We start from the raw sequence: 13336 nt of genomic DNA on the forward strand, positions 1-13336 counted from the left end.
TCTACTGTTCCGCGCCCTGCTGTGGCTTGATCATAGGGAAGACGGGCGGGGTTGCGTCATTGACATACGTGTGAATGAAATGGCAAAGGGTCCCTCTAAGACCTGCACAGTTTGGCAACACCCTCGTTGCCACCCGTCCCCCTTTGTTGAGCAACACCCTGACACTCCTCCGAATGCGCCAGCCCGCAAGCAAGGGCAGAGCAGCAACATGCAGGCGCCTAGTACTCCTTCACGGCTTCCCTCCGTACAAGTAGATTTTTAAAGTGCTCAACAAAAGAGGGTAGGTGCGATCTAAGAGGGACCCTTTGCCGTTTTATTCACTCATGTGTCAGTGTCGCATCCCTGCCCTTCATCCCTTTGATTACGCCACAGCAGCGCGCGAAACAGAAGGACTGAAAAGTATAGGCACCCTCTGCTGTTCCGGATGACGTTCAAAATTCGTCGAAAGGTTTTGGACGATCCACCCCGTACAGCAGAGCAAAAATTGCGTCCGTACAGAACTCCAAAAGGGCGTCCCCAAGACCAGTGTGGTTGCTGGCCCACAATGTCCCTTCAGTTCTAAAATGAACTTACAACGCAGAGGTTTCCTTAAGATTTCATTAGCCATTGTCGGTCTGATACTTTAAAACAGTGCGAAAACGCAGATGCAGTATGCTAGTCCTCCAGCCAGTTTCGAACCGAAAGCTCATGCCTAAGATGGCAGTCACATTACCACTGCGCTAACGAGTCGCTACCGTGTTCTCTGCTCTGTCATTCCCATAGGGATGGTTAATATAGATACTTTTTCTATGTGCCAGACAAAGTTAGTTGTATTTTCTCTCTGGAATGACCCTCTTGGACTCGAAACCATAAATTTTGTAACCCAATCTCGCACCGTACAAGAAAATTGCTCAGATTGTTTAATAGAACTGACAAAGAAGCAGCAAGTGAAGTGAGTTTAGCCTGACAATTCTGTGCCACTCCAGCAAATACACTCCTGGAAATTGAAATAAGAACACCGTGAATTCATTGTCCCAGGAAGGGGAAACTTTATTGACACATTCCTGGGGTCAGATACATCACATGATCACACTGACAGAACCACAGGCACATAGACACAGGCAACAGATCATGCACAATGTCGGCACTAGTACAGTGTATATCCACCTTTCGCAGCAATGCAGGCTGCTATTCTCCCATGGAGACGATCGTAGAGATGCTGGATGTAGTCCTGTGGAACGGCTTGCCATGCCATTTCCACCTGCGCCTCAGTTGGACCAGCGTTCGTGCTGGACGTGCAGACCGCGTGAGACGACGCTTCATCCAGTCCCAAACATGCTCAATGGGGGACAGATCCAGAGATCTTGCTGGCCAGGGTAGTTTACTTACACCTTCTAGAGCACGTTGGGTGGCACGGGATACATGCGGACGTGCATTGTCCTGTTGGAACAGCAAGTTCCCTTGCCGGTCTAGGAATGGTAGAACGATGGGTTCGATGACGGTTTGGATGTACCGTGCACTATTCAGTGTCCCCTCGACGATCACCAGTGGTGTACGGCCAGTGTAGGAGATCGCTCCCCACACCATGATGCCGGGTGTTGTCCCTGTGTGCCTCGGTCGTATGCAGTCCTGATTGTGGCGCTCACCTGCACGGCGCCAAACACGCATACGACTATCATTGGCACCAAGGCAGAAGCGACTCTCATCGCTGAAGACGACACGTCTCCATTCGTCCCTCCATTCACGCATGTCGCGACACCACTGGAGGCGGGCTGCACGTTGTTGGGGCGTGAGCGGAAGACGGCCTAACGGTGTGCGGGACCGTAGCCCAGCTTCATGGAGACGGTTGCGAATGGTCCTCGCCGATACCCCAGGAGCAACAGTGTCCCTAATTTGCTGGGAAGTGGTGGTGCGGTCCCCTACGGCACTGCGTAGGATCCTACAGTCTTGGCGTGCATCCGTGCGTCGCTGCGGTCCGGTCCCAGGTCGACGGGCACGTGCACCTTCCGCCGACCACTGGCGACAACATCGATGTACTGTGGAGACCTCACGCCCCACGTGTTGAGCAATTCGGCGGTACGTCCACCCGGCCTCCCGCATGCCCACTATACGCCCTCGCTCAAAGTCCGTCAACTGCACATACGGTTCACATCCACGCTGTCGCGGCATGCTACCAGTGTTAAAGATTGCGATGGAGCTCCGTATGCCACGGCAAACTGGCTGACACTGACGGCGGCGGTGCACAAATGCTGCGCAGCTAGCGCCATTCGACGGCCAACACCGCAGTTCCTGGTGTGTCCGCTGTGCCGTGCGTGTGATCATTGCTTGTACAGCCCTCTCGCAGTGTCCGGAGCAAGTATGGTGGGTCTGACACACCGGTGTCAATGTGTTCTTTTTTCCATTTCCAGGAGTGTAATTTGTCGATCACGGTGTTTCCAGACATGTTACGCAATTCTGCCAATTGTAATAAACTGCAGGAATAATAAGTTTGCACGGACGGTGGTTTCAAGAGCGGGCTTGGAGGTAAGGAGTGCAGCTCGCGTCTCAAAGCTGCATAACCAAGTCGACCAAGAAGAAATAGCAAACATAATCGCCAGTGATCTTATTCTCACTTCTGTAACTAGGCTTAGGGATTATAGTGTAAGTGCTACTAGCGTTCACATGCACCAAGTGCAAGCTGAAAATCATAAATCAGTAGCTGTCACAATTATTCTTTTTCTTTCCTAAGTGTACTAACGATATTCGTAGCGTAAGCGTTAAGCCTACTTAAGATATCTTTTGATTTTTATAGGCTTACAAAAATATTTCTTGAGAACGTTGTCGTTGGAACTGCCACTAAGACAGAGGAACGCAAGTGAGAGGACAACAACAGGTCATTTGCAAAACTTGAACATCCACAGAGAAATTCCATAAGCAATAAGTAATATAAAGTCTCAAATGATTGAACTGAACTGCACAAAGAAACAATCAAATCTCACTGCAACGGCATAAAGAAATTAAAGCAGGGAGTATAAAAAAGAACACAGCATGGAAACGGTACAGTCTTTAATATTTCACTCTAAAATAAAACTGCCATTCAGTCTACAATAATCAGAGGAACGAAAAGTAACTTCTATCTGCAATGTTTTCAAACAATCCTTGCTGCTGCTTCATAATCTTATGATGACTAGATTGTTCAATCGGCAGTTCGCTTATGACAACAAAGATAGAAATTCCAGTATGGGGTTCACCTAGCTGAGCATGAGGCACATTTGCAAAGCAATCCCTCGCAGCCAGTGTTGTTTTTTCTTAGGTTATTGCATGATGGTTTCACATGAATTACTTATCTAGCCCATCACAATATTTATATCAGAAGTAGCTAGAAGGAATTGCTAGAACAGACTGCTACGTTATGAGGCAATTTACAAAATAAGGTAGTGCTTATTGTTTGATATCAGGCCTTGAAGCATTCAGCATGTCCCGAAACAATCATAAAGCCTCTACACTACTGTGTGAGTTTAATAACACCTTCAAGATAGCATTTGAGTGCATTTGGTTGTTGGCAGACATTATTGCTCATCAGATTTTCTTTAACTGAAAAAAAATTGGGTAGGCAATTAGTTACAACCAGAAGACCTCATAGACATCGAAATTAGCGTTCTTAAGATGAAATCACCACGGATATACATCAAAAGTCACTGGATGGTCGGGAAATGAAACAGAAATATACGTCGACTGACACCCAACTAACAGGCTTCAATGTCATCAGAAATTTCAACACAATAAAAAAGCAAGTCAAACAAAATAACGCCGTTTTCTCTCAGTTTGACGAGACTCATAAAGACAATGAATTCTCACTGCCAGTCATTTGCTTTATATGGCTGCCTACGGTTCCTTACAGAGACTTCTTCTGTCTCCATACACCATACTTTGAAGAACAAAGCTGCTGATCCGTGGTTTTTCCTCAGTTTGACGAGCCTCATAACGACCATTGAGCCCCATCACTAGTTATTTGCTCTAAAGGCTGCCTTCTGTTAGTCACACAGACTTCTTCTGTCTCCAGACGCCATGCTTTAGAGAACAAAGCTGCTAATTCCCTATCAACACGGGAAGCACCCACCGTCAATCCAAGCGCTTGTTCGCTAGGTAACAACTCTCGCCTTCAGATGTCTAATACTGATGGCTCAATGCCCACACATGGAAACAGAACTTATTTTGGGATCTGAGACTTTCCCAGCGTATATGCTGCTTGAAGAGTTCTCGGCTGTACAGTCGGCTACGATCGTCGAATGCCCACGATATTTCGGCAAACAACCATTCCGCCATCATCAGGTGGTGCTGATGCAGTGGTCTATCCGCTCTCTGCCGCCAGTATTTATCCCTCTCGGGTCCAGGTGCTATTCTGTTCGCCGTGTTGGAGGGGGGGGGGGGGGGTGCCCACTATCTCTTCGGTGGCCATGGCAGAATCATGTCCGCTTACACCGTTGCTCCTTCACAGACCTGATATTGGTTTTCAGGCCCTTACTTAGTTGGTAACCAGTGCCCCTGTTGACGAGGTTGTCCGTTATGCAAATTTCTATGTCCTCTTTGAAGATGCAGTCCCAGTAGTTATTTGTGGAGGACAGTACTTTAGTCTCATCATAATTCGCTGTGTGTCCATTGTTTATGCAGTGTTCTACTGGGGTAGATTGGTTCGGTTGGCCTAGGTGGGTGTAGCGCTGGTGTTCCTTACGTACGAATTGTTAGGCCAATACAGGATTTGCCACTGACTCAAGGAATTTTGTATACACCCGCTTTCTTGAGACAGACATCGTCTTTCACCGTTCCTAGTAAGGCGCGCGTCTTAGTCGGTGGTCGGAAGACTGTGTCGATCTTGTGTTGCCTCAATGGTCTCCCTATTTTGAACGACATCTTGCCTGCAAAAGGTAGAAACGGCAGACCTTTTTTTTCTTCCGTGTGTTCTTCATCTTGGTCTCTACTGCGCTCCTGGTGTTTTTGAAATTTGTGGTAAGGTCTTATGGGACCAAACTGCTGAGGTCATCGGTCCCTAAGCCTACACACTACTTAATCTAACTTAAACTAACTTACACTAAGGATGGCACAACACCCATGCCCGAGGGAGAACTCGAACCTCCGACGGGGGAAGCCGCGCGAACCGTGACAAGACAACACAAAAGAGGCGCCGTAGTGACCAAGATGAAGAACAAACGGAAGAAGGGAAAAGTGGCCTGCCGTTTCTACCTTTGCAGGCAACGTGTCGTCCAAAATAGAGAGACTATTGACGCAACACAAGATCGACACATAGGCAGTCTTTCGACCACCGCCTAAGCCGCGCGTCCTACTAGGAACGGTTAAAGACGATGTCATCCTCAAGAATGTAGGTGTATACAAAATTCCGTGCGGCTTTGGCAAATCCTGTATCAGCCAAACAGTTCGTACGGTGGAATATCAATGCAAAGAACACCAGCGCTACAACTTGTAGGGGGTCCGTAGGCCCTTACTATAAGTTTTGCGACAGCACAGGGCGACAGGACAAACAATCGATAGTGTGCGTCGGGTGGCGAGAGCGAGAGCGAGTGTTGAGACAGTGTAGTGTGGTACGCGCGGCGGGCCGAGCCGGGTGGTCTGTTGCTGGAATGCAAGACCGTACCAACAAAGTGAGTGGCCTTTGTGTTAGAAATATACGGGAAAGTGAAAAAGTATAATTACTAGTGTGATTCAGTGACATTTTTTGTGCTGATATTTGTAATTACGCGTCTACCGCGCCGGCATCATTTGGATTGCAGTGTTGGATTGCAGTGTTGGATTGTAGTGTTGGATTACAATGATTGAAATTGCGTGTGACGATAAGGAATAACGAAAGGGCCTGTGCTGAGATTAGCCGTTATTAATTCTGTACGACGAAGGCAGTGGCTGTCTCCGTACTTTATGTTTTTGTGATGAATATAGGTCGTTGATTAATGAAGCTGTGTTGTTGTTCTTCTTGCCACCAGACATTTTATTATTGCAGCATTCGAGAAGGACAAAATGGAATGTAACAACTCCGTAGCAGTCCAATCCGATTGCCAGCCCCATTAGGTACACGGTCACATTAGTTATTATCTATTTGGGCTGCTATCAGATCCCGATCGAGCGGGATAAGTCAGTAAGATCAAACCGGAGTGTTACAAACTGCTTAGGCCAATCAAGCCAATCTGACCTAGCAGAACGTTGCATGAACACTGGACACACAGCGAATTATGACGAGACAAAAGTAATGGCCTCCACAAATTACTACTGGGACTGCATCTTCAAAAACTCTATAGAAATTCGCGTAACAGGGAACCTCGTCAACAGGGACACTGGTTACCAACTAAGTAAGGCCTGGAAACTAATACTAAGCTCTGTCAAGGAGCATCGGTGCAAGCGGATATGACATCAATCCGCCACGGTCGCGCGAGGAAATATTGCCCCCCCCCCCCACCACCACCACCACCACCACCACCTCCACCACCACCACCTATCGCAGCCATCACTTCGTGCGCCGACACGCGTTGTCGGCGCACGAAATCGCACCTGGACCCGCGAGGGATAAATACTAGCGGCAGAGAGCGGACAGACCACTGCGTCAGCACCCCCTGATGATGTCGGAGCGGTTATTCACCGAAATATCGCGGGGCAATCGACGATCGTATCCGGCTTGACACCCGATACCCTTCAAACAGAACTTATTCTTGTAGCCTTTCCATATCCGAAATGAGTTTGGCCTATGTCTATGGTACCCTATGTCTGTTTTGATAAATTGATACACTACCGAAACAAATCTGCATCCCTGTGGTCGCTAGGATCTCTCTTCTGTCCCCGACGAGGGACGGCATGAGTTCTTGGCGGTCCCTGAAATATTTTAAGATCTATACATTTTCGCTGACTGGCGCTGCAGCTACAGTTTGTGTGGCAGCCATCACTACTGGGAGCTACGGCCGTAAATCCCGCACCTCTACACTAAATCACAACATGAGTTCAGAAGTAGGAATCAGTGGATGAACGTCCGCGCTTAGGCATGGGGACATAACTTATAGTTCTTTCAGTCTTTCGGTACTCGAAATGTAGCTTTTCCATTATCCATAGATCCGAAATAGCTGTCTGAAGAAACTGATATGCTGGCTTCAGTTAGTTGCGTCTGCGGCTCCCTGGATGCTAAACAATGTAACAGGGAAGAGAGTAGAAGTGCAAAATGAAAAACTGAAAAGTAAGAAAGTAAATCCTATATAAAAGTATGTCACAGTTCCTTTGTTTTCTCAAAAAATGGGTGTGAAATCTTATGGGACTTAACTGCTAAGGTCATCAGTCCCTAAGCTTACACATTACTTAACCTAAATTATTCTAAGGACAAACACACACACCCACGCCCGAGGAAGGACTCGACCCTCCGCCGGGACCAGCCGCACAGTCCATGACTGCAGCGCCTAAGACCGCACGGCTAATCCCGCGCGGCTTGTTTTCTCAGAGGAGAGAGAAAAGGGATAAGACAAGGATGTTTACAGAACTAACAATGTGTAATAAAATGCAGATTCAAAAGAAAACTGTTTCATAGGTTTTGGGAGGAATGACAGGAGAAAGTGAAACAGGTAGAGGGAGACATTACAAGAAAGAGTATAATATCAACAAAACTTCTTGATTTGTTTATCAGAGTGACAGGCAACTGAGACGAGACTCTACAGGCAGAAAGCAAATAAGAGAAATGTAATATTCAAAATATGAATTTCAAAGAAACTTATTTCAATTAAAAAGGTAACTCAAAGGAAAACTAATTCATATTCTATTGTCACTGATCAGTACTTTTCTGTCCCCAGGTGATTTTCCACTGGCTCTTACTGGCATAAAATTGAGCAAAAGAGCGACTAAATGAAATAGAATATTTTCAGTGCCCTAATATCTTGTCCAGAATCCCCCATTACTTCTAAGCTGCCATGGAGTTTGAGGGGTCGGACGTAATTGCCAGAAGAGTCAACCCCGTCCAATTCGTCCCACGCTTCAAGAATGCAGTCCCAAAGGGCGTCAGCTGTAGTCAGTTGGTATCGTGAATATCAGACAGTGTTGGTGCTACCTCAGCCCATATGTCCTCTGTTGGATTCATGTCAGCAACGCTTGGCGCCCAGTCCATGACTTTAATGCCCATGCTGGCAGCTGGTGCTGAACGAGTGTTGACTTATGCACAGGAGACTGATCTTCCTGTACCTTGAATTCTCCTTCAATGCCTATTATTCGCACTGAAGACAGCATCATATTCTGCACGATTTGGGCGTACTACCTTCTATCAAGAGTTCCCTGCTCCTCTCACAGAAATCCGAGCCTAGCAGGAAACCGACCGCCGCCCACTTCTTCCTGTCGTCCCTACGTGTACTTCACGATGTCTTGTCACTTGCGATCTGCAAATCACTCTTGGGCTGTCGTTACACGTAGCAGCACCTCTCACCACTTACGTTTTCCCAGTGGAACTTCGCGAACGCAAGCCGATAAAACATTTTTTTCTCTGAGTTCCTGTTCCCCAGCGGATCATCATGCGTGCAATCCAGCCAGCTTCCCTCATCCTTTAGTGACCTGTGTCTGTGAAACCGAGGAAGTTGCTCTGTCGCCACAACTGTTTCGTATTTAGGAAGGGTATCAGTCGCAAGCTTTGTGTCCTGCTGGTGTGTGCTCATTCTCTTTCCGTATCAGCCAGCAGCTCTGTTGGTAGTGCTTCTTTCAACATCATTCCTCCACCAGCTCTTTGCAGTAGTAGGTTGCACGCCGTGATCCCTGATAGCATCTCTAATTGAAAACCTGTATTCTTCAGTCAGAGCGACGACTCTGACTCGAACTCGAACTGAATGCTCCCCATGATCCATTCCAACTGACTGCCCATGATGTGATTGCTGTTCTTATGCTGATTCCTGGGGAGAAGTAAACATACTCGTATTTCCGTAAAATGGTGTGGCAGTGGTGACAGACTAAAGAAAGATATACAAGGGTTGTTTGAAAAGTTCTCAGAATCACCACGAGAGGTCAGGCGCTAGCGCAATGAGTTTTTCACGTGATATTCATTGGACTGTTATCTGTAAACACGTGCCTCGTCAGTGCTCTTGGAAGAGAGCTGTGGCGATGGCCTGGCTCTGTTGTTCCCGCGTAGTGATTTGCGAAGATGAAAAATTTGAAATTCGAGCAGAGATTAAGTACTTCGTAAAGAAAGGTATGAAAGCAAAGGACATTCATGCCGATTTCCAGAATACACTGGAGGACTCACCTCCTTCATATTCAACTGTTGCCAAGTGGACAAATGAATTTAAATTTGGCCGAGAGAGCTTAGATGATGATCCGCACAATGGTCAGTCAAGATGTGTCACTACTCCTCTGCAAGACGGGTGCCGCGACTCTTGACGCAGGGTCAAAAACGCATGAGAATAGACATACCGAACAATGTTTGGCCCGTTTTAGGAGAAACAAACAAAATTTTTTGCGCCAGTTTGTGACCACAGATGAAACTTGGGTGCACCACTATACCCAAGAGACAACACAACAGTCAAAGCAGTGGAAACATGCTGATCCCCCGCCACAAAAGAAAGTAAAGACAATTCCTTCGGCGGGAAAGGTCATGGCATCAGAGTTCTGGGTTGCGAAGGGGATTCTGTTTGTAGATTATCTCCCCACTGGGCAAACAATTACTGGAGAATACTATGCTAACCTCCTGGGCGAATTGAAACAAAAGATATGCGAAAAAGGGCCAGGTTTAGCAAGGAAGAAAGTCATCTCCCATCATGACAGTGCGCGCCCGCACACATGTGCCGTCGCCATGGCAAAATTACACGAACGCAAGACTTCCATCTCTTCACAAAACTGAAAATTTTTCTTGGTGGACGAAGATTCACTTCAAACGAAGAATTGATAGCTGGTGTTGTCGACTATTTTGCAAGGCCTCGAGGAAACTCATTTTCTAGATGGAATCAAGACCATGGAACATCGCTGGACCAAGTGCATTAATCTACAAGGAGATTACATTGAAAAATAAAAAAATTTCAGTGATGTAAGTACTTTTTTTCTATTGCACTCCGAGAACTTTTCTAACCACCCTCGTATTAAAAACTTCTTGCAGCTTCAATTGTGTCCACGTGCCTCTATGAGTCTGGACTAAGGAGGCCCAGTGAGCCACGACACTAAAGACACTTTTTCAGAGGTCGTCGATTCGAATCATGACCATAACACAGACGATATTGTCTTGAGTTTAAGTTCGTCTATGTGTGACTGTACGTGTTTCTGAATAAACATTTGTGAGCTAGTCATTAAGAACCATTTTTGAAGTTGAAAAAATAATTGATAGCTATATTGTAAAGATACCAAATGGCAGCAGTTAGCGTCTATAGCAAGCCAGTTTCTTTGAAACATATATATCTAACCAATGAAAAAGAATTCTGTTTCGCAGACTCAATGCTGCAGATGAAACCAAAGCGGTAAGGTACAGGAAGCACATTTGAATATGGTCCAAGGCACGGTGATTTTGCCGGCCGCGGTGTCCGAGCGGTTCTAGGCGCTTCAGTCCGGAACGGCGCGACTGCTACGGTCGCAGGTTCGAATCCTGCCTCGGGCATGGATGTGTGTGATGTACTTAGGTTAGTTAGGTTTAAGTAGTTCTAAGTTCTAGGGGACTGATGACCTCCGATGTTAAGTCCCACAGTTCTCAGAGCCATTTGCACCACGGTGATTTTCGTAGAGAATTTGTGTTGCCTTTTTCAGTAATTAATGAGTAGTAACAATGACGATAAAACAGAGTGAATTTGTTTGCCTTATGGTCGAATGCTAATTTCGAGATTATGAATAATTGTTACATATGTATCTAACGTTGAATTTATAAAAGAAAGAAACGTTTAGTCAATGTCAGGCTGTTGTTGGTTTGCCGAGAATACCGTGTATTTACTGGGTCCAGAGATCGATTCTACGACTAGAACCTTGACATTCCGAGTTTCCAACTATCACATGAGTTAATATTTAACCCACAGTTCGCAATACACATTCAACTTCCATTCCCGTAGTCATGCATGAGGTGAACTTGTATGGCGTTCTAGAATAAATGTTGCTGCCATTTAATAGTTATAACATGGATGCAGGGTTCCTAAATATTCATAATATGTCAGATATACGACGCGCATGGATAGTCATTCACTTTATCTGCATACTGTAGGGTTTTGCTGAATCTAGTGCAGCGTCAGCTAGGCTCGCAGTGGAGGACAGCCCGTGTGAACGAAAAAAAAAAAAAGTTCTAAACACCTTCGTATCATCAGCGTGATGACAAATAAATCAACATCAGATCAATATGTTATGTCCGACATAAGAGTTATAACCACTTTGAAACACGTCAGTTACAGTCATCCATTCACAATCAGTACCACGAGCATATTACAGTTAACCGGATGTCAACAGTTCGAGTTAAACCCAGGACATGAGTAATTACATCCAGTGGAGCGTTCGTTTGTTTGCCTCTGTTTATTCGCTATGTTTCTTACTAGCAGTTAGTGCCCCGCTATTGTTCATAGAACCCTCACATGATTGCCGCTCAGCTCGCCATCTTCTTCCTCGTTTTACCCTTCCCGTTTTCTTCATTACTGTGTCCCAGAACTCGCGTGCAGAGCACAAACCATTTATGACTAAAACATGAATAATATTATAAAACCCATAAAGAAATTGGAAACCTATTTTCCATAGACGGTTTTGTGGAATTGCATTTCACAGGGTCGACACTGCACTGGATCCTATGCAAGCGTTTACTCATGGGGGTGGAAAGTGAAATAATAGTTCCGCACATGTGATCGGTGAAAGATACAGGTTTATAATAATGATGAAACATTTTGCTGAACTAGATCAGTGAAAGGAAGATTCAGCGACTCATGATCGTACTGTTTGCATCCTTTTACCGTGATGTTTGGTTTGTATATAACGAACTAGACCAAATTAAAGAGCCCTTATCTGCACTTACCTCATTACTCAAAATACGAATATCTTGAGTTCGACTCATGTGTAAAACTTTAAACTGTGGGCATAATTTATTTCTAGAAGTCCGTAATAGGGGTAGTATATATTAGTGATTCGGTAACGTCGTTACTAATCTTACAATACTGCATATTCAGGGAGATTTAATGGCTATTTATAGGCGCACAAGTACTCGTGGCATCGTTACTCGTTGGCTGTTGGTAGAAGTATTCTGCCGTTAATTTGTGAGAAAATGTAAACAATGCTGCTTAACACTCAGAGATAACAATTAACCGGTCTAGCTGCAAGTTTCTTACTCTAAACTGGTGATGATTTTATGTTTGGTTGGATCTTTTAAGAATTGCGCCCCAAAAATTGCTTTCCTGGTTGAGTATTTTCTCTGACATACGACGCCATATACTTCGCGACTTTAGATACTTCAAGAAAAATATATGAATTACAGCAAAGCCGATATGCAGTAAGGCCAGCTATGTCATTACTCCCAAACTCGATTTCATAATTTGGATTAAAAAAAAAAGTTCAAATGTGTGTGAATCCCTAAGGGACCAAACTGCTGAGGTCATCGGTCCCTAGACTTACACACTACTTAAACTAACTTGTGCTAAGAACAACACGCACACACCCATGACCGAGGGAGGATTCGAACCTCCGGCGGTAGGGGCTGCGCAGTCCGTGACATGGCCCCTCAAACCGCACGTCCACTCCGAGGGGCAATTTGGGTAAACATTGTACGAAATTTCACCACTTTTTTCTAGTGAATTCTTACAAACGACAAAAAAAATGGGAACATGTAGCTTCGACCTTTGCACCTTGAAATTATGACTCCAGCCTTATAACAATTACGCTACTCGAAATATTGACAATATTTGTCTCCTTGAACACAAGAATCCATACGCTCATTGAAGGTAATTTTGTTGCTTTATAATTCCTTCCAAAAGTGTGAAGTTACCTTTGCTAGTAGTAAAAGATGGAGATAAGCAATTTTAGGAAACAAACTAGTTAGTACAATTAGTCTTTCGTTCTTGGTTAAGCCGGAATGGGAGACAATGAGCCGTTATAAGCGGTTTCTTAAAATTTTTATAGCCACTGTGCTTCATATTTTTTGATACACAGATACTGCCGCTGCGATTCGAAGATTCAATCAGATCCACAATCAGTGTTGTAAAGTAAGCACTCCACAACACACGAGGCATAGGCGAATACATAGTGGTTGTCGTATATCTCGCATTTCATGAATCGATGACCCATTTCCTCTGTGTGACATCACGTCCTGATCTGGTTTTTTTGCTGTTCTTGCCAAATGGTCTGATTTTTCTGCCGTTTTGTCTACAGTGGCCGAATTTTTTTGCTGTTAAGTGTTCAATTGTTATTCATTCTCAGA

The sequence above is a fragment of the Schistocerca serialis genome, chromosome 3, assembly GCF_023864345.2.
Source record: "Schistocerca serialis cubense isolate TAMUIC-IGC-003099 chromosome 3, iqSchSeri2.2, whole genome shotgun sequence".
NCBI classification, from domain to species: Eukaryota; Metazoa; Arthropoda; class Insecta; order Orthoptera; family Acrididae; genus Schistocerca; species Schistocerca serialis.